Genomic DNA, 23,182 nt, shown 5'->3' on the forward strand with positions numbered 1-23,182 from the left:
GTGTCCAGAGACACCAGGCCGGGGGATGTCAGTCCTCCAGCTCCAGTACTTGGGGTCACAGACTCTCCCTTTGCTTGGAAGGGTGCTGGTGGCCCAAGCTTAAAGTTTGATAATAAAGGCTCTTGCTATTGGAAAAAAAAAAAAAAGGTTTCACTCAGATGAGACCTTTCCTAGCTCACAGGACTCCTTAGTTCCATTTTGGATGGCGCACTTCCAAACAAAGTTACAGAACCTAGATACAGACCAGGGTAGGGCACACGTGCACGTGGATCCGTAAGTTGGGGGAAAATACACACCTTAAAGTAAAAATGTGCAGTAGTCTACAGTGACTCATTAAGTGCAGCAAGCAAGTAGAAAGAAATAAAGAGGACACCGTAAGGTACTTAATCAGATAGTTTCTACTTAGACCTAGACACCCTCCTCACCTACTTGCTATTTCACTTCCCTCAATCACTCCAGGAATAACCTTGTCAGACAAAGTCAGGACTCCACAAACTGGATAAGGGCAAGAGACCAGAGCACACTTGAATGATGGCTCTTTTGTTCACTACCAGGTCGTTCCATTATCCGGGGCCCTAGTCAGGGAGTCCTGGTATTCCCACACAGACTTGATGGGCCTAGACTTCTAACATCTTTGTGTTTTTGACTAGATCCTGGAGAGGAAGGGTGAGTGGGGCTTTGAGTGAATGTAGATGAAGTCATGAATTATCATTAAGTCCACCCAGATCACTCTTCAGGGACAAGTGGAGCCTTCCACTTGGAAATGTGGCAGTTGACTGTTGAAATAATGACCCAAACTGCCCAGTAATACATTAAGACCTGGGAAAAGTTTCCTTGAAAGCATGCCCATACAGGGAGGGAGTTGGGCAGTGGTGCACCCAGTTTACCAAGCACACATAGTACTAAGGGCAAGGACCCACCCAAGGATCTGGGTTCAAGTCCCCAGCTCCCCACCTGCAGGGTGGATGTTTCATAATCAATGAAGGAGGTCTGAAGGTGTCTCTCTTTCTCTCCCCGTCTCTATCTCCCCCTCCTTTCTCAATTTCTCTCTGTCCTGTCCAATAAAATGGGAAAAAAAAAGGCCATCAGGAGCAGTGGATTTGTAGTGCCGGCTCTGAGCCTCAGCAATGACTCTGGAGGGAAAATAATAATAAAGAATGAGTGCGTGTCTGTATGTGGTACTGAGAGATAAGCTGCAAAGGCAGACTTTCTTCCTAAAGTTAATAGATGAGCTTTCAAAAAAGCTTTGTTACTTTGCTGCTGTTAAAAAATGGTCACCAGGGGAGTTGGGTGGTGGCGCAGTGGGTTAAGCACAGGTGGCACAAAGCACAAGGACCGGCGTAAGGATCCCGGTTCGAGCCCCCGGCTCCCCACCTGCAGGGGAGTCACTTCATAGGCAGTGAAGCTGTTCTGCAGGTGTCTGTCTTTCTCTCCCCCTCTCTGTCTTCCCCGTCTCTCTCCATTTCTCTCTGTCCTGTCCAACAACGACAACATCAATAACAGCAACAATAATAACTACTGTTGGGAAATTGTGAGGATGTGGTTGAGCTTGGCAGGGCTCACAAAGCACCCTGCATTCCTGATACTATGGCCTATCTACAAAATCATTGTTTTGCCTGAAAGATCCCCAACCATTCCATCCCTTTGATCTATCTTCTTTCTACCCTCAAGACCCTCCCTGCCTGCAGGGTATTACTAATCCGACCAGTTAAAACCCTCACAACAGTTGCTAAGGAGGTTTCTACCTTCCCAGCCCCCTTTTGCCTTTCTCCGCCCCTTTCCTAGCCATTTCCGTTTCCAACTTGCCACTTCCAGGCCTGCCCTTTAAAAGCCTGGGCTCTCTGATCAATAAAAGTACTGCATTATCTCGCTGCCATGTGTTTGGTTCCTGAGTCTTCTCCCTCATCGCTGAGTGAGTAGCAGCCCAGGCTGGCTCAAGTTGAGTTCTCTCCAACCCAGAGAGTATGTGCCTGGAAAGAGGCACCCCCCTTGCTAGGCCAGCAACTACAAAAACAAACAAACAAAAAAACAAGGGCAACAAAAGGGGAAAACAAAAAGCTGTGGTTTCCATTCCAATGGCAAGAAATCGCTCCTTGCCCCCCTAGATGTTAAGGGCGGCTGGGACATGAAGTCTCTGCCTGGTCAGCCAACTTCCAGCATCATGAGCAGGAACATGGGTTTTAAGTAGCCCCCTGACCATCTCCGTGCTCCCTACAGTAAAGGTGGTGGGGGAACTTCACAGACTCACATTCACACCTGCTCCGAGTCTGAAGGACTAATCGCTACCAGCCCAGGTGAGCCGGAGACTACAGAGACTGGCATCTTCAGCCTTGAGTCAGTTGTTTTTGTTTTGTTTTGTTTTAGCTTCTTTCCAGCTGTCTGCTGTCTGTCTCTCTAACTTTAGAATAAGGTGTATACTATAGTCTTTTTAAATATTTATTTATTTATTCCCTTTTGTTGTCCTTGTTTTATTGTTGTAGTAGTTGTTGTTGTTATTGATGTCATCATTGTTGGATAGGACAGAGAGAAATGGAGAGAGGATGGGAAGACAGAGAGGGGGAGAGAAAGATAGACACCTGCAGATCTGCTTCACTCCCCTGCAGGTGGGGAGCCGGGGGTTCGAACCGGGATCCTTACACCAGTCCTTATGCTTTGAGCCACCTGTGCTTAACCCGCTGTGCTAATGCCCGACTCCCCTTTTTTTTTACCACTGCCATCACTAAACGTTGTGTCCCTGTCCCCAACCCCACAGATAACCACTATAGTTCTCCTATGGTCTCAGATATAAGCTGACTCCCCGCCCCACATCCATATACTTGATTATCTATATTCCACATAGAGTGAACCCACTCTGTACTTGTTCTTCACCTCCTGACTTGCTTCATTGAACATCTTCTCCAATTCCATCCACTTTGTCCCAAAGGACACAATATCTTTTTTATGGCTGCATAGTACTCTATTGTATACATGTCCCATAACTTTTTTTTTATCGGGTCATCTGTTGAAGGGCATTTTGGCTACTTCTAAGACTTTGCTATTGTGAATAAAGTCACTATGAATCTGGGGGTTCACATGTCCCTTCAATTCAGTGTTCTATCTTTTGGGTATAAGCATTGAATCATTTGCAAGGCACTTTAATACTTACTGTCTCATTTAGTCGTGACTCCTGTGAGGAAGTGAATTGCCCTTACTGTCCAGGTGAGGTGCTAGACCATAGTTGACAGTGGGTCTCCAATGCATGCTCAATTTTATTTATTTTAAGGAGAGAGACTCAGAGGGAATGACACACAGAGAAGACTGCTCAGTTCTGGCTTATGGGTGATATTGCTTCAGAGCCCCAGGCATGAAAGACTTTTTTGTATCACCATTATGCTGTGTCCCAACCCCATTGATTGATTTAAGATTGTCTTCTTTTTTTTTTCTTGGGGGGGTAATTATCTTTACTTATTTAATGGATAGACACAGCCAGAAATCAAGAGGGAAGGAGAAGATAGAAAGGGAGAGAGACAGAGAGACACCTGTCTTTACCACCTGTGAAGTCTTCCCCCTGCAGGTCCTGAATCCTGGGTCCTTGGCACTGTGATGTGTGTGCTTAACCAGGTGTGCTACCACCCGGCTCCTTAAGACTGCTTTCTAGCCTAAGCATTTAAAGCTGTAATTTTTCACTGCATTTTTTTTGCATCCCACAACTTTTAATATGTTGTAGCTGCCTTATTTCATCCATCCTTAAGCTATTTCCTAATTTTCCTGGTTGTATCATCCGTTAAGTAGAAGCTCATTGCCACACATCTCTAGTTGACTTCTACCTTAATTCTGATGTGGTTATACTAACATGTTAAGTATAATCGCAGTGCTATAATATGCATTAATACTTGTTTTATGGCCCAGTATAACTGCCTATAAAATGAATGTTTCTGTGTATTAGAAAAGAAGAGGGTGGGGGTAGATAGCATAAAGGTTATGTAAAGAGACTGTCGTGCCTGAGGCTCCAAAGTCCCAGGGTCAGTGCCCTGCACCACCATAAGCCAGAGCTGAGCAAGGCTCTGGAGAAAAAAAAATTAAAGGAAGATACTCTGCTGGTTTGGATTTTGATGTTTTATGAATGTTAATTTGATAAAGTACCTGACTCAGATCTTCTACTTATTTACTGATTTTCTTTTTTAAAATTTTTATTTATAAAAAGGAAACACTGACAAAACTGTAGGATAAGAGCGGTACAACTCCACACAATTCCCACCACTGGAACTCTGTATCCCCTCCTCCCCCTCCCCTCCCTTCCCCTCCCCTGATATAGCTTTCCTATTCTCTATCCCTCTGGGAGTATGGACCCAAGGTCATTGTGGGGTGCAGAAGGTGGAAGGTCTGGCTTCTGTAATTGCTTCCCCGCTGAACATGGGTGTTGGCAGGTGGATCCATACTCCCAACCTGTCTCTCTCTTTCCCTAGTGGGGCGGGGCTCTGGGGAAGCAGGGCTCCAGGACACATTAGTGGGGTCATTTGCCCTGCGAAGTCTGGCTGGCATCATGGTAACATCTGGAACCTGGTGGCTGGAAAGAGAGTTAACATATAAACCCAAACAAATTGTTGACCAATCATGAACCTAAAGGCTATTTATGTGGGCTGTCAACTACTGAAAATATTGAAAGTATTGAAGTTTTGCATTTCTTCAAGTTTTGCTAGTCTTAGTTTTATGTATTTTTTTTTTTTGAAACTCTGTCTTTGGCTGTATACGTCATGTAGGATTAAATCTTATAGAGAAATTGATTACTTTATTAGTAAAAGTGCTTCTCTTTGATGATAATCATTGTCTTAAAATTCAGATAAAATTTAGCTACTCAGTTTATTATCGTTGTTTTCCTAATATACCTTTTTCTTTTCCAGACTCTAAGTGATTTGAATTTTTGTGTGCTTTAAAAAATATTTTATTTATTTCCTTTAACGACAGAGATACAAGTAGAAAGAGAGACCAGAGCACTGCTTACCTCTGGCTTGTGGTGGTGCTAGGGACTGAACCTAGGGCTTCCATTCATTGAGATGAGAAGTCAGTTGCATTGTTATTTTATTCTCCTGAAGTTCATATATTTTGTTTGGTCTGTTTTGTCTTTATGATTTTATTTTTGTTACTTGTTTCCAGCAATTTTCTTATGATGCATTTTTTGCTTGGTTTTTGGTGATTTTTTTTCTGGACTTTGTTGAATTTTTTGCATTGGTGGGTATAGAGTTTTCATTCATTTTGGAGGGAAAATGTGGCCAATATTCCTTTCAGTACTCTTTTTGGGAATAATAATGAAGTTTAGTTTGGGATGGTTAACATTTAATGTCTGTCTTCCTAATTCACAACCAGGATTTGTCTTTACATTTTTTTCAAGCCTTATTTTGCATTTTTATGTTGCATTTTCAAGTTTTCTTCATATAGATATTATATACTTCTGGTCATATTTTAAGATATTTTTGTATTTTTGTTTTTATTACTATTATAAATTGGGCCTCTTTGTTATAAGTGCTAAGTGGTTATTGCTTTTACATAAAAAGTCTACTGATTTATCTATATTAATTTTGTTCCAGCATACTTACTGTATCCCCCACACACACACGTATTTACTTATATTTGTCAATTGTACAGATTACTATCAGGAATTGCTGCTTTATTAAATTTACATCTTGCTAGCCATGATTTTCCAGTACTTGTTTTGTGTCTTTTATTTTTCTTCCATTTTTGATTATTTAAACTTACACATTTAAAAACCTTTTCATATTGTTCCACTATCTGTAGTCTGGGGATGTAAACTTCCCTTACTGTTTTGTCCATGGCCTATGGTAACTCTTACTCATGTAAATGGAGAGAGAGATTTACCATAAGCTCATTTAAGTCAGTAGGTAGAACTTCCTTAAAGTCAGTGGGATTCTGTATTATTTGGTTCAAATTGACCTCTGTAGGTGCATTTTTTTAAAAATAATTTTTGTGATTTAAAAATGATTAACAAGATTGTAAGATAACAGGGGTATGGTTCCTCACAGTCCCCACCAGAGTTCTGTGTCCCATCCCCTCCATTGGAAGCTTCCCTATTCTTTATCCCTCTGGGAGCATGGACCCAAATTCTCTATGGGGAGCAGAAGGTGGAAGTTCTGGCTTCTGTAATTGCTTCTCCACTGGACATGGGTGTTGGCAGGTGGATCCACACCCAGCCTGTGTCTGTCTGTCCCTAGTGGGGCAGGGCTCTGGGGAGGGGAGGTTCCAGGACACATGGGTGAGGGCATCTGCCCAGGGAGATCAGGATGGTGTCATGGTAACATCTGCAACTTATTGGCTGATGAGTGATAAGATGTAAAGCAAATTGTTCAATAATTAGGAACCCAAAGGTGGGACTAGAGCAAATGAAACTAGAGGTCTTCTTGTGGGAAGAAGCTAGGAAGTCTTATTTTAGGTGTGCTCCAAGAGGCCCGTGACTTTAGCAATTTTTTGCCTGGGCCTGATAGCTAACATGCAGCTGGACTAAAAGTATTGTCTAGAAAGATGGTGTCAAGTGTTGAGAATAGGGCTAGAAAGCTGGATTAAGTTTGAGAGTAGCTCCCAAACATGAGGACAGCATATAAATGCCATTATTAACTGTTTACCCCAGCAATGTGGTACATCCCAGGGCCCATATAGATTCCTATGTAGCACAGGAGGCTGTGTGACCTCTGTGTCTGTCAGTCTGAGCTCACAGTCCATAGTCACAGCTGGGAACAGTCGAGGATGCACTCATTTCAGGACCCGTCTTCCTCAAGTGGCAGAGTGGGCTGAGCCTCCCTGCAGAGAGTGGGGCCTTCCCTGCCGTCACTGCTCTCTGTACGTCCATTCTTCCTCTTCCTCCTCCTCCTCCTCCTCTTCCTTCCCTTCTTCTTCTTCTTCTTCTTCTTCTTCTTCTTCTTCTTCTTCTTCTTTTCTTTTCTCTTCTTTATAAGAAGGAAACACTGACAAACCATAGGATAAGAGGGGTACAACTCCACACAGTTCCCACCACCTGAACTCTGTATCCCATCCCCTCCCGCTGACAGCTTTCCTATTCTTTATCCCTCTGGGAGCATGGACCCAGGGATTCTTACATAATCTTGTGTGTTTGTTTGTTTGTGTGACACCAGAGCAGCCTGGTAAGACGTGCCCTCTACTTTAAACTATCTCTCAGTCCCTTTTGGATTCATATATGCTCTCTCTCTCTCTGGTTCTCATATGCTCTTTTTTTCCTCCTCTAACCTTCCTTAGTTATTGTTTGAAGACATTTTGACTAAACACCTACATACAATACAATTCTGTAAATTAGATTTCTGGAAGTCTACTCTTTTTATACCCATAACATCAAGCAAATGGTCAGCTTCCTGCTGCCTCCTTGGCCATTGGGCAGAGTTTTCTAGCCCGTATTTCACAGAAAGATCAGCCTTTTAAAGCTTCTATTTATTCATCTTTGTTCAAGAAGTCAGTTTCTGTTTCTTATCACTTGCAGGCCTAATGTCCAAAATTTTCCATGGCTCTTAAAGTGAATCATGTTTTTAAAGGTTTACTTCTTTGTTTTATGAGAGGGAGAGAGAGAGAGAGAGAGAGAGACACAGAGGGGAGACTACAGAGCATTATTCAGTCATTTGCAGTGCCAGGTCTAAACCTTGGGCCTCAGGCATGCAATTCCTGTGCTCTACTTACTAAGTCACCTCCACAATCACTTATACCTTTTCTTCTGTGCCAGCCTGGTTTCTAAAAGCCCTCTGGACCATCTGAGTTCCAGCAGATGCTCAACTTTGGAGAAGCTGGTGCGTTTCAACTTGTTCCCTAAGACCTGTGAATTTCCTTTGCTTAGTTTTGAGTGTGGCGAGGAAATTGTGACAGTAACGACGAAACCAGCAATAGCATCTTTGCTGTTGTGATAGTTTATCCGGAACTTATGTGGTCTTGGATCACAATGTGAAGTTTTCAGTGTCAGATCCCCCTGTGGCACTGGTCAGCCTCTCCTGATGGCCCGTTGGGTCAGTCTGGCACATACATTTTCCCATCTCAGGTAGGATGCTTACACTCAGGATATCATGGCCCCAGGAAGTGGAAGATTCCAGCTGTCCCTATTCACTCACACACTTGGTAATTTCTCCCACGCCCTCCTTTCTACGATTTCTTACACAAACATGTTTTTTGAACATGTATTTCATGCCAGGAACTGAGCATGTAATCTGACATATTGAACTTAATGAGTTGAGCTCAGTTCCCTCTGAGCTGTCATTCTCTGTAGCACGGGGCCAGGGGGACATTTGATCCACTGTAGTAAGCCCAAAAATTAAGAATAGGGGCGTGCATTTGTAGGGACATATTTAAAGTTTAGTGTGTGAGTATGAAACAGAAGTGACGTGTGTGTGTGTGTGTGTGTGTGTGTGTGTGTGTGTGTGTGTGTGTGTGTGTGTGTGTTCGTTTTTGTTTCCTCACATAACTGGCTATTGGTTTGGGTGAGCTAATCAGCCCATCCACCTACCCTTTTACCCTCCATCTAGCTGAACTCCTGACTCAGCAGGCCTGGAGCGAGTCAGTAGGTCTCCACTATCTGCCTATTTGGTAGTTTCTGAAAGTGATTTTAATCTACAGTTGGCTTTGGAAGCTACTGACCTAAGTATACATACAACTTGGGCTAAGTCACTGATCCGACCCTCATCTGTTGGCACCTCGACTGTATTTTCAAGTACAAATGAAGGAAGGAAATGTAGAGATTTATAACATGATGGCCGAGGGGTGGGCTGCTCTTGTGACAGTTGTTGTTCTAATAATCTAGTTACATAATCTCCCTCCTTTGAGAAGCTTAGAAAGTTGTGGATTTTTCCCCCCCTTGGAGAAAAGTGTCAGTAAACTCGGGTGACAAGTAGATTCATTTTTCTACCATTTAGTACTGTGATCTGGCTTCCAAACATTAAGTAATTGGACTTGGTAGAGGAGCTTTTTTCCAGTCAGCTGACCTGCCTGCACACACTGTGCCATGGTGCAGTTTGACTGAGGCTTGATGATGTGTAGAATCTGCTTTATGGCTTCCCGGTCATACCTCAGGAGCATGTGTGTGTGAGTAGACGTGGAGAGTCAACAGTAATGGCGAGTGAGTCTAGTTGGGAGAGAACTGCCAGGAGGTGCTCAGAGGCCAAGGTTCCAAATGTTTCTCATTACTTATCTTCAAAACAACCTCTCATCCTAAAAGCCCCAATTAGGGAGCAGCACATGGCTTTGAAAGCCATGGTCGTAAATTCCCCCAATGTACTGGGTTTCATCTTGTTAGTGCGGTGCAGGGGCAGAAAATGCAGGCTCAGGAGCCAGCCATGCTGTGTTCAGATCCTGACTGCCACTGCTTCGTGACATTGTGTGAGTTCTCAACCATTTCGTGCCTCAGTTTCCGCATCTGAAATGTGGAGACCTCAGAAAGCTTTTACACTGATTGACCAGCACTGGGGGCAGTGCCTGAAATGTGTTATTTTTTGTTTCATGTGGACCAAATTCAAATTCAAATTCAAAAAAATTTTTTTTAATTTTTTATTTAAGAAAGGATTAATTAACAAAACCATAGGGTAGGAGGGGTACAATTCCACACAATTCCCACCACCCAATCTCCATATCCCATCCCCTCCCCTGATAGCTTTCCCATTCTCTATTCCTCTGGGAGCATGGACCCAGGGTCATTGTGGGATGCATAAGGTAGAAGGTCTGGCTTCTGTAATTGCTTCCCCGCTGAACATGGGCGTTGACTGGTCGGTCCATACTCCCAGTCTGCTTCTCTCTTTCCCTAGTAGGGTGGGTCTCTGGGGAAGTGGAGCTCCAGGACACATTGGTGGGGTCTTCAGTCCAGGGAAGCCTGGCCGGCATCCTGATGACATCTGGAACCTGGTGACTGAAAAGAGAGTTAACATACGCAGCCAAACAAATTGTTGAGCAATCATGGACCCAAAGCTTGGAATAGTGGAGAGGAAGTGTTAGGGGGGTACTCACTGCAAACTCTAGTGTACTTCTGCTTTCAGGTATATATTTTGCAGTAGTTTACGGATACATGTGAACATATGCTCTCTCTCACAGAAACTGGTGTATATCTAGGTTTTGGGACTTTGTTAGAAAGTGAACCACCTGAGATGGAATTAGAGTATACTATGAAAGGAAAGGTCTCACCCGAGTAATGAAGCTGAAGGGTTGTCATTCCACATCTGCAGTCTCTGGACATAGTCTGAAGTGAAGCATGTTGAGGTGGCAATCGTTGTGTTGGTTAGGTTGTGATCGGCGGATGCAATATTATTTGATATGGATTGGGAGACGCATACGGGAAAGTGGGCCCTATCCAATGGTTCCAGGACTGGGGGAAGTAGAGGCTCTATAGTGGAGATGTGAGGTTCCTGCTGTCTTAGGGTTCAAAAAGACAATCGATAGTTAATGTTATCATCACATTATTTGGTAATTGGGTTAACTTTGAAAAGTCCTTTTGTTAGGGTTTGTTGTATGGTACCCAGTATCTTGTATATAGCTGTGCTATTGGTTGCTTCTGATCTACTTGGTCTAGGCTTTTGAGAGAGTCTGCGTATCAGTTACACAGCCTATATATTGAAAAGATTCAGTTTGTGTTTTGAAAAACTTCGAGACATACAATTAACTTTCCCCCTCTCGTATTAATTAACTAGTGATTTATATGACTACATTTTACTAGGAGTGTACATAAACACCATTCCCACCACCAAAAGACTGTGACCCATCCCTCCCACCCACTCCCACCTGAAATGTGTTCTTATTCAAGAAGACCAAGAGTCTATTATTTGCTCCAAGAAAAAAATGTAATCCACAGAGACAAATGGCAAAGAAAGGTGGAGTAAAAGTTGCAGACGCTACTAGGATTTCATCCTGACTTCCCTGGGCAAGCGACCTCTCCAATATGTCCTGGAACCTCACCTCTTCAGAGCCCTGCCCCACTAGGGAAAGAAACAGGCTGGGAGTATGGATCCACCTGTGAACGCCCATGTCCAGCGGGGAAGCAATTACAGAAGCCAGACCTTCCACCTTCTGCATCCCATAATGACCCTGAGTCCATGCTCCCAGAGGGATAAAGAATAGGAAAGCTTCCAATGGAGAGGATGGGATATGGAAGTCTGGTGGTGGAAACTGTGTGGAATTGAACCCGTTACCCAACAAATTTGTTAATCATTATTAAATCACTAATAATAATAATAATAATAATAATAAAAAGAAAGTTGTGTAAGCAACAGACTTACAAGCAAGATATCTGAGGGATGGAGTGCTCTTTATTGAAGCTTTTACTTGGTACCGCATGACTCTTCCACATGGAAATTCAACCCTGTCTGTGGCAAAAATCATCTACAACCAGCTAAACTTAACTGGGCTGGACTGAGGACACCCTATAGCAGGGTCATAGGGCCCTGACCACAGGACATTGGGACAAGCGGTTGAAGGTACCTTTTCTCTATATCCACTTGGACTTCTCTGTTTTTTAAATCTCACCCTCACTTCTTTTTCGTCCTTCTTACTCTTAACTCTTCTTTTCTCCTTTCTCCCTCTCCTCCTTCTCCACAAGACCGGCCTTCACTTCATCAGCCTCACCTTTGAGTATTTCTCCTAGAGAAAGAATAAGTCTGGTGAGAATGCCTGGTCCTTTGTTAGTCTCACTCATCCAATAAAGGGTCTTTGTGCTAATTTTGTTGTCTTCTTCCCAGAAGATGGTGGAACTTGCCTGAGAATGAGTCTTCTAGGTCCCAAACAAACAAACAAAAAGTCATCTTGGCTAGGATAGGGGTGACAAAGGCTGCTGTTTGCATGTTTACTAGTCCCCTGGCAGTCTTTTCTTCCTCAGACTTTGCTCAGGGGTAGTTTTTGAAATCCAAACATGCCATGCTGGCTTCACTTTCTGTTAACTGTGACTCCTCAGTTAACAGACCAAGGCAATTTGGCTTTTAATTAGGAGGACACATGGATCAGGGTACATGTCTGAGGAAGCGAGAAACAAGAGCTAAGTAAAGAGATTCCAGTCATGCTTTGTTCTCATCAGAACAGTTGCTGTTTTGAGAATATTGAGTTGTTATTGAGCTTTCATCATTATGTCTTAGCAGGAAGAGAATAAAATCAAACCACTGAGGGCAGACTGATGTGCTTCCTTTCATGAATTCTTCTTAGCAACCGGTTTCCATGAAGTTGGAAAGTTGTGTAAGAGACTGAAGGGGGCGAGGGATACCTGCATTTCCTGTCCTTTCCTTTTCTCTCTCTCTCTCTCTCTCTCTCTCTGTGTATATGTTTCTCTCTCTCTCTGTGTATATGTCTCTCTCTCTCTCTCTCTGTGTATATGTCTCTCTCTGTGTATATGTCTCTCTCTCTCTGTGTATATGTCTCTCTCTGTGTATATGTCTCTCTCTCTCGCTCTGTGTATATGTCTCTCTCTCTCTCTGTGTATATGTCTCTCTCTCTCTGTGTATATGTCTCTCTCTCTGTGTGTGTATATGTCTCTCTCTCTGTGTGTATATGTCTCTCTCTCTGTGTGTATATGTCTCTCTCTCTGTGTATATGTCTCTCTCTCTGTGTGTGTATATGTGTCTCTCTCTCTGTGTATATGTGTTTCTCTCTGTGTGTATATGTGTCTCTCTCTCTGTGTGTGTGTATATGTATCTCTCTCTCTCTGTGTATATGTGTCTCTCTCTCTGTGTATATGTGTCTCTCTCTCTCTGTGTATATGTGTCTCTCTCTCTCTCTGTGTATATGTGTCTCTCTCTGTGTATATGTGTCTCTCTCTGTGTATATGTCTCTCTCTCTGTGTATATGTCTCTCTCTGTGTATATGTGTCTCTCTCTGTGTATATGTCTCTCTCTGTGTATATGTGTCTCTCTCTCTCTGTGTATATGTGTCTCTCTCTCTGTGTATATGTCTCTCTCTCTGTGTATATGTGTCTCTCTCTCTCTGTGTATATGTGTCTCTCTCTGTGTATATGTGTCTCTCTCTCTGTGTATATGTGTGTCTCTCTCTCTGTGTGTATATGTGTCTCTCTCTCTCTGTGTATATGTGTCTCTCTCTCTGTGTATATGTGTCTCTCTCTCTCTCCCTTCTTTTTTCCTTTCTCTCTCCCTTTCTTTTTTTAATTTTGCTAATATTTATTTGTTTATTGGATGGAGACAGCCAGAAATCGAGAGGGAAGGGGAAAACAGAGAGAGAGAGAAAGAGAGAGAGAGAGAGAGAGAGCCCTGCAGCCCTGCTTCACCACTCACAAAATTTTCCCCCTGCAGGCGGGGACTGGGGGCTTGAACCCGGGTCCTTGTGCACTGTAACATATGCACTCAATTAGGTTCACCACCACTCAGCCCCCCCTTTCTCCTTTCCTTTCCTTTCCTTTCCCTCTCTCTTCCTTTCTGCATTTCTTTCTTTTTCCCTTTTTTCTCTTTCTCCTTTTCTTTCTTTCTTTCTTTCTTTCTTCCTTCCTTCCTTCCTTCCTCTTTTTCTTTCTTCCTTTCTTTCTTTCTTTCTTTCTTTCTTTCTTTCTTTCTTTCTTTCTTTCTTCCACCACCAGGATTATCATTGGGGCTCCGTGCTTGCAAGGCTCCAGAGTTTTCCTCTGGAAATGGAAACTTCCCCTGCTCTTTACATAGCCACCTTTTTGAGTGGACACATTTCCACACAAAGGTCTTTGTGTACCAGCAGCAAATGCTGGGGAAAACAGAGGGTGAGGATAAGCCAGTGGGCCAGTGGGTCAGTTTCCCAGAGCTGCCATTATAAACTACCTATAACTGGTAGCTTGAAACAACAGGAATATTTTTCTTCTCTCTCTCTTTTCGATTTCAGTACCACTTTGTTGAGGGAATGTTGATTTACAAGACTTCTGTTGTCGGGATGCTGTATTTCCACATTACCCCCAAGGGGGTGTCAGTTCATCTCACTCTCCACCAAACCACCCTCCTAAACAACAGGAGAGTCTTGCCTCAGCATGTCAGCAAGGGCTACTGGGAAGGAAGACTGTTCCATGCTTCTCTCCTGGTTTCCAGTGGTTTCTCTGCCTGCAGACGTACAACTCAGATCTTCATACGGAATGTCCCCAATGTCTATATTTGTGCCCAAATGTCTCCTTTTTATAAGAATACCAGTTGTGTCAGACTAGGACCTAGCCCTTCTCCCTGTCTGACCTCATCTTAACTAATTGTATTTGCAATGATTCCATTTCCAAGTAAAGATGCATTCTGAGTTACTGATGGCTATTTTCTGCAGATGAATTTGGTGAGGAGGGAACACATGTCAGTCCATACTAGCTCTGGCTGTACCCTACCAACTTGATTTCACAACACCGTGTGTGGCTCTTTGCATGGTCTGTTCCATAGCTGGTGACCACACGACTGCTAGAACAGCTCTGGTGTCATTCTACATGTGCTGGGAATGAGGCCAAACAGTGTGGGCAGGGGGTTGACCATTCAAGGGCTTGAAAAAAGTTTATATTTTATGCTGAGAGCAGTGGGAAGTCAATGGATATATATATATATATATATATATATATATATATATATTTTTTATTTATAAAAAGGAAACACTGACAAAAACCATAGGATAGGAGGAGTACAACTCCACACAATTCCCACCCCCAGAACTCTGTATCCCATCCCCTCCCCAGATAGCTTTCCTATTCTTTATCTCTCTGGGAGTATGGCCCCAGTGTCGTTATGGGGTACAAAAGGTGGAAGGTCTGGCCTCTGTAATTGTTTCCTTGCTGAACATGGGCATTGATAGGTCAATCCACACTCCCAGCCTGTCTCTTTCTTTCCCTAGTGGGACGGAGTTCTGGGGAATCAGAGCTCCAGGACACATTGGTGAGGTCGTCTGCCCAGGGAAGTCTGGTTGGTATCTGGAATTCTTTTTTTTTTTAAAAAAAAAGATTTTATTTATTTATGAGAAAGATAGGAGGAGAGAAAGAACCAGATATCACTCTGGCACATGTGCTGCCAGGGATGGAACTTGGGACCTCATGCTTGAGAGTCCAAAACTTTACCACTGCGCCACCTCCTGGAACACTGGAATTCTTATAAGATAAAGAGCATCAGGCTCTAAGAAGACCCCTCCAACTGGAGTACTGAGAAATGGAATGGGGGTGGAATCAGGCTGTCTACTTTTTAAAAAATAATTATTTGTAAAATAAAAAATGCTGACAAAAGCATAGGGTAAGAGGAGTACAATTCCACACAATTCCCACCACCGGAATTCTGTATCCCATCTTAAAAGCTTTTCTATTCTTTATTCCTCTGGGAGCATGGGTCCAGGGTCATTATGGGGTGCAGAAGATGAGAATTCTGGCTTCTGTAATTGCTTCTCTGCTGGCCATGGGCATTGGCAGGTGGATCCATGCTCCCACAGGCTGTCTACTTTTTAAGTGTATGACAAAGCTGGTGTGAGCCTCACTAGTGGTGATGGGAATGATGGGATATGAGTTCCAGAGGTAGCTGTGATTGATATGTCCAGGTGTTTAAAAGTATCTGTTATTTTAGTGAGGACACTGCCATTGGGGAACTCTTATAAAATAGAGCTTCCTTTTGGGTTTCTGGGGAGGGGCACTTTAATTTTGGAACTGATGACTACCTAGCTCAAGGAAATTACCAGGATAAATTTTATTTACACCAAACTTAAGCAAGTTCTCGGAACTAGTGGTAAAGACATCATAAATCTGAGCATGGCGCTTAGATGCTGAGCAGTGAAGAATTCAAGAAAAATGTTCCTGGTGTAAATCATTGATATCGCCAATATGTCGGCTTCCTCTTTATTTTCTCAATATACTGCCACCAATTTAGTAGCTTAAAGCAACACAAATTTTTTATCTTGGAGTTCGCTAGGCCAGATCTCAACATACTGAAAATCAAGGTATTGGCAGAGTTGTTCCTCTCTGGAAATCACAAAGCTGTTTTTTCTGCTTTGCCTCGGCTCGTCTCTTCCTTTGCCTTCAAAGCCAGCATGACATTTAATCAGACCTGATCTCCCTATCTGAAGGTCATCTGATTAACTATCTTAATCCTTCTTTTTAAAATTTTTGAAATCTATTTTATTAGTGATTTAATAATGATCAACAAGACCTCAATATGCTTCACTTCAGACTGTGTCCAGAGACTTCAGATGTGGAATGACAGCCCTTCAGCTTCATTACTCGGGTGAGACCTTTCCTTTCATAGTATTCTCTTATTCCATTCCAGGTGGATCACTTCCTAACAAAGTCCCAAAACCTACATATAGTCCAGGTCCCCAGAGATAGAGCATATGTTCACACATATCCATAAACCAGGGCAAAATATATACCTGAAAGCAAAAGTACACAATAGTCTGCAGTGAGTACCCCCCAACACTTCATCTGCACTATTCCAGCCTTTAGGTCCACAATTGTTCAACAATTTGTTTGGCTTTGTATGTTAACTCTCTTTTCAACCACCAGGTTCCAGATGCCAGCATGATGATGACCAGACTTCCCTGGACAGAGGACCTCACCAATGTGTCCTGGAGCTCTGCTTCCCCAGAGACCCACCCAACTAGGGAAAGAGAGAGGCAGACTGGGAGTATGGATCAACCTGCTAACACCCATGTTCAGCGGGGAAGCAATTACAGAAGCCAGACCTTCTACCTTCTGCATCCCACAATGACCCTGGGTCCATAGTCCCAGAGGGATAAAGAATAGGAAAGCTATCAGGGGAGGGAATGGGATACGGAAATCTGGTGGTGGGAATTGTGTGGAGTTGTTCCCCTCCTATCCTATGGCTTTGTTAATGTCTCCTTTTTAAAATAAATAAATAAAAATAAATAAAAATTTAAAAAAGAAAATTGACAATAAAAAAATAAAGGAGGAGAAAGAGAAAAAAAAGATCAACAAGACTGTGGGATAAGAGGGGTACAATTCCACACAGTTCCCACCACCAGAGTTCTATGTCCCATCACCTCCATTGGAAGCTTCCCTGTTCTTCATTCCTCTGGGAATCTGGGCCAAAATTCTTTATGGGATGCAGAAGTTGGGAGTCTGGCTTCTGTCATTGCTTCTCCACTGGACATGGGTGTTGGCAGGTGGATCCATAACCCCAGCCTGTGTCTGTCTTTCCCTAGTGGGGCTCCAGGGCACATTGATGTGGTCGTCTGCCCAGGGAAGTCATCTTGGTATCATGATAGCATCTGAAACTTGCTGGCTGAAAAACATGAAGATATAAAGCAGAACATCTTTTTTTTTTTTAATAATCAGGAACCTTAAGGTGAGAGTATATATTTCAGTCCTTCTAATTGTCCATTCCCCTTCACCCCCACATCTAAAGTATTGATAGGTTCTGTATTGATCTAAAGTATTGATAGGTGTGGCGGCTGTTCCTGTCTGGGCTCAGGCAATACTGGAGGAGGGAATTCTCCAGGGCCATGGAGGCTTTGGGGTAGTTATGCTGAGACAGCATGAATAACCCTTGGGCCTGGGGAAGGACACAGTATTCCTTGCTCTTTGGAGGAAGGCTAGGGAAAGCGTTTGGAGTTAGCCTCAGCATGTTCTATTGACAGACTCTGGTGGCATGAGAACCTGCTGGGCACTAAACATGACCTTGAGGTAGGAGATTAGCTCCACAGATTCACAGATTCGCAGAAGCAGCGCTATCTGTCTTAGACTGAGGAATAAAATTATGAGGAATGAATGAAGGGGTGGAGGTCACCTGGAAGATGTCCCATGCCCACTCACATTGTATTTGGAGAGATGAGTTACAAGGGAGTTGGAGGGGAACAAAGGGCTGAGACTTGCAGTGGTTAGAGCCAGAAGCAGCACATGGAGTGACAGGTGCCTACTGGATCACACGGCTCAGGGGTTCCAGTAAGTGAAGGAGACATAGCCCAGAGTGGCAGGTGAGCTAGCTGTTCCAGTCTACTGATCCTGCCTGCTGCTTCTTCTAGCGTTTGCCCTTCTTCTGTAGCCAGTCAACAGCGTCAGGTTGAGCCCGATGTCAAGTTTCGAGACCTCCTTTGAATCTGGAGAGGTGGCAGTCGTTGACTATGTGGGTCATAGTCTGTCTGGAGCCACAGGGGCCGTTCGGGTCATCTCTGGCTCCCCAGCGATCCTGCCTGCTAATCCCAGGCAGATGGAGAGTTTGAACATCAAAAGATAGGAGACTTTGTTCGGGGTCTCTGGATCTCAAAATAAAGAAAGCATGGGAGATGGTGGAGGAGGACATCAATGGATTCTTAGATTCCTAGCTGCAGAGTGGAGCAAAGCCTTGGTTCCTGGGGGGGCTCATTTCTGGCAGGCCTGAGGCATACAGGATACAGTCATTCACCTGGACTCCCTGGATCTGATGAACCTCCCAAGTAGTTACAGTCTAGGGCTCACTGAGTCTCTTCTGAGTTAATGTTCTGAACGCTGAGCAGCTCACGTGAGAACCAGCTGGAGGGGCTGCTGCTTTCTTTCTCAACAGTAGAGGAGGGGACAGGTACCACAGAGCCCTGGGCCTTTGGGAAAGGGAGCCTCTCACCCCTGCCAAGCCCAACTGTGGAGATAAGGTGAAAGGGATGCTCTTCTGCCTTTTCGGTTTGCTTAGAAAGGCTGAACACTGTCGGGGTTGAAAGAAGGGAAAAGAGACTATTTTTGTTGTTTAATAAGGATTGACAAGACCATAGAATGAGAGGGGTGCAATTCCACACAGTTCCCACCACCAGAGTACCATGTCCCATCCCCTCCATTGGAAGCTTCTCTATTCTTTATCCTTCCGGGAGTATGGGCCAAAATTCTTTTTGGGGAGCAGAAGGTGGAAGGTCTGGCTTCTGTTATTGCTTTTCTGCAGGATATGGGTGTTGGATTGTATCCCTGTTTTCTTATAATCCTGTTCATCATTATTAAATCTCTAATAATTTTTAAAACTTATAAAAAGGAAACACAAAACCATAGGAGAAGAGGGGTACAACTCCACACAATTCCCACCACCAGAACTTCATATCCCAACCCCTCCCCTGATAGCTTTCCTATTCTTTATTCCTCTGGGAGTGTGGACCCAGGGTCATTGTGGGATGTAGAAGGTGGAAGGTTTGGCTTCTGTAGTTGCTTCCTTGCTGAACATGGGCATTGACAGGTCGATCCATACTCCCAGTCTGCCTCTCTCTTTCCCTAGTGGGGCAGGATTCTGAGGAATCAGAGCTCCAGGACACATTGGTGGGGTTGTCTGTCCAGGGAAATCTGGTTGGCATCATGCTAACATCTGAAACCTGGTGGCTGAAAAGAGTTAACATATAAAGCCAGACAAGTTGTTGATTAATCACACTGGAGTAGTGCAGATGAAGAGTTGAGGGGATCTCCATTCTATAGATAGTAGACATATTTTAGTTATATTCCAAAAGGCCTGTGGCTATACTAGTTTTTTTTTTTTTCGCTGAGTCTAAAATCTGATATGCAGGTGAATTTTAGTTATTGTCTGGGGAGATGATGTCATGGCTGGAAAAACCCAATAAAAATTTTTAAGAAAAAAAAGACTGTGCCCAGGTGTCCACAAGCATACTGTAAACCATTTACCTGTTTCCCAATAAAATGGAAAAAAACACGTCAGAAGAATCTATGACTACTATCTTTTGTGCAGATCATTTCATAAATGTCTGATCAAGCACTTCTCTTGATACGGTATACACACTTAGATAAACACAATCAATTATGAATACGAACAAGTTTATTAAAAGTTCTTGAGCACGACTGCACCCCCACCCTGCCCGGAGCAGACGCTCCCTGCAACCATAGCTGCATGATTGAGCGCTCTCAGAAGAGAGATCTTAAAGCAGATGGGGACGGAGCTCTGGTGGTGGGAATTGTGCAAAGCTATACCCTTCTCATCCTATGGTTTTGTCAATGTTTCCTTTTTATAAATAAAAAATTTAACAAAAAAGAAATCTTAAAGCGGCAGGCTCATTGTTTGCTCTGCGGTACGTCAGATGTAATCACTCTTCCCAACCGCCACATCCTCCCACAGAGCGCTGGACACACCACTTGGGGCCACGTGCTGCCACAGGAGCTACAACATTTGAAAACCAAGATATTTATGGAGTGAGAGTCATTCTGGACCCCACCTGGGAAGACACACACACAAGCACCATCTACACTTACATACACTCACAAACACACAGTCACACACACACTCACACACGCACACACACAGTCACACACACACTCAGACACACAGTCACTCACACTCACACACACACAGTCACACACAGTCACACACATACACTCATACACAGTCACACACTCACACTCACACACACAGTCACACACACTCACACACACACACTCACAAACACACAGTCACACACACTCACACACACAGTCACACACACAGCCACACACGCACACACACAGTCACACACACAGTCACACACACACACAGTCACACACAGTCACACACACACACTTACACACACACACAGAGCCACATACTTACACACACAGTCACACACACAGTCACACACACACTCACATACAACACACCACACACATACACAGTTACACTCACATTCACACCAATACATGAACTCACATACTTACAACACCACACACATACACTCACACTCACATACACACACACACCTTCATACTCACTCACATACCCACACTCCCACACACTCTCACACACACCCATGCACACAAACACACACACATGCACACACACACACACACACACACACATGCACACACACGCACACAGGTCATGTGCTGCGAACTTGAGGATGAGTGCCTGGCAGGTCTCAGCTGGGGGGTGGGCTCCACTTCAGTGGTAATCCTAGACCCTGTGCTGACCAGGACGGAGTGGCTGCCCCTCATTCTACAGCTACAAAGGGAGCACAGAGGAACCCACAGCTGCCGCTCTCATGGCTGGTTCTAACACGCGAAGCTTGTGCTGCCAGGGTTTACAGGCTATGGCAAGAAAAGCTGAAAACACAACAAAGGCCTCCAACTCTCCCCAGATGGGTTTCCTGACCAGAGAAGAACTCCCGCAGCAAAAGGTTATGTAGGAAGGATCCTGATTTTCCTTCCCCTGCTGTAAAATCAATTAAAAACAGGGTGGATAGAAAATAGTTTTATAAACTCATCCACCTCCTGGCTGCCTCCTGTCTTGGGGACAGGCCAGCCCAGACAGAGGGAGAAACAGGAGTCTCATGGTCTGAAAATTCTGGGGCAGTTTAAATAATGGTGACCTATTGCTCCAGCTTTCCTCAGAGGACCTGATCCTGGAAGAGAAAATATCCCCCTGGAAAACAGACAGATGGAGGAGGGATAGCAGAGGTGAGGGAATAAGGGGAAGGGGTCCATCTCGGGGCCCCTCTGCCCATCCCTTCTGCTTCCCAGAGGCTCGGAACTGCTCTAACCTGGGGGAATGAGAGAGCTGAATTCAGAAGACAAGTCATTTCCCAGAACGACTCAGATTGACTTGTGGTGATTGTTTAGACACACTTGTTCAGGGCAAACCAACATCAAAATAGTTCACTCCTTCTCTGATCCACAAAGAATCCTACAGATTGTCTGCAGATAATGTTTATTGAGTACTAATGCGTGCCAGGCACCTTTTATAAATCAGTCCCGATGTTCACAGCACTACTGGAGGTTATGTGGTAATTTCTCTCGTTTAGAAATAAGAAAAATGAAGGTCAGAAAGTGCCTTGCCTGAGATCAGAGAGCTACGAAGTGACAAAACCAGGACCCAAATACAAGTCTGTTTTCCACTCCCCACTAAATAATTATTTTAAACTTTTTTATTTTATTTTATTTTTTACTAGTTCTGGCATAAGGTGGTAGAGGGGATTGAAACTGGGACTTCAAAGCCTCAGACATGAAAATCTTTTGCAGAACCATGATGTTATCTCCCCTGACCTTATTAAATTAGATTAAATAATAATAATAATAGTTTTCATTTACTTAGCATTGAGTGTGGAAGATAGCTGACATATACTATCTGAAATCCACATATGAAACCTATCATCAAGACTGTAATTGCTCCATTTTACAGAGGAAAAGGGCTAGGACTGGGGAGACAGAATAATGGTTATGCAGAAGACTCTCCTGCCTGAGGCTCTGAGGCCCCCGGTTCCATCCCCAGCACCACCATAAGCCAGAGAGCTGAGTAATGCTCTGGTCTCTCTCTCTCTCTCTCTCTCTCTCTCTCTCTCTCTCCACCTCTGTCTTTCTCATTAAGATAAAACAAACAAAATAATTACAACATTTTTTTTTTAAATAAAAAGACTAAGCTGAAGGTAGGGTGAGATCAGAGAACCAGCTTGGTGAGGCCAAGACTTGAACCCTGATCTAAGTTCTCCAGTGCCAGTATTCATTTCAAGCATTCCTTGCAACATCAGGAAGCAGTTCTTGGCCCCAAGTGCTTCCAGTGGGTGTCCTGGTAGTCAACAGAGGCTCCAAAGTGTTGTCCCCACTGGGCTCAGGTTGAGCTGGGCTGCGTGCAGAGCACGAGATGAGGCATTGCCAGCACACATGGCTCTCAGCAGTGTGTAACATCTCCCAGGGCTCTGGCCAACTTGGCACAAGCATTTTAGACATCTTGAGAGACCTGGTTCCCAGCAGCTGGAATGATCGACAGACTTCTTTGCCCAGAAGTGATGATATAATTGTCTGCCTTTTCCCCAAAAAAGAATGTGAGTTACAGCTAAGTAATCATTTCAGAGTTTGGCAAACTCAGAATCCTTTAAATATATATATATATATATATATATATATATATATATATATATATATATAATTTATTTATTTACTATTGGATAGATAGAGTTATTAAGATCTGAAACTTGAATTGTATTGCTACTGTTATAGCTTCTGGACTAGAGGTTCAGAATGGGGGCGGGGTAGGTATGGGAACAGCTAAGAGAAAGCAAGTGAGCTCTTGCTCCAGATGTTTGGGGGGGGGGGTGGGCTATGCCTTGGAAAACTGCACAGAGGTTTAGAGAAGACAAAGCCACCTAAAAGGAGATCAGAAAACTACCTGACAAGTAAGAGAAATCAGCCCTGGAGGCCAATTCACATGATTTTGTGTTGGGAGGCTGATCAAGCTCAGAGAAAATGAGCTGGAAGCTGGGAGAGACAAGGAGAGGAAGCAGGGCAGAAGGACAAGGCAAACAGGTTTCCTCCGGAGCTTTCTCAGGACTACAATCTCATTCCTTCCTTTATTAGTTCCAGAGCAGGGCAGTGGCGTTG

The sequence above is a fragment of the Erinaceus europaeus genome, chromosome 11, assembly GCF_950295315.1.
Source record: "Erinaceus europaeus chromosome 11, mEriEur2.1, whole genome shotgun sequence".
Taxonomy (NCBI): Eukaryota; Metazoa; Chordata; class Mammalia; order Eulipotyphla; family Erinaceidae; genus Erinaceus; species Erinaceus europaeus.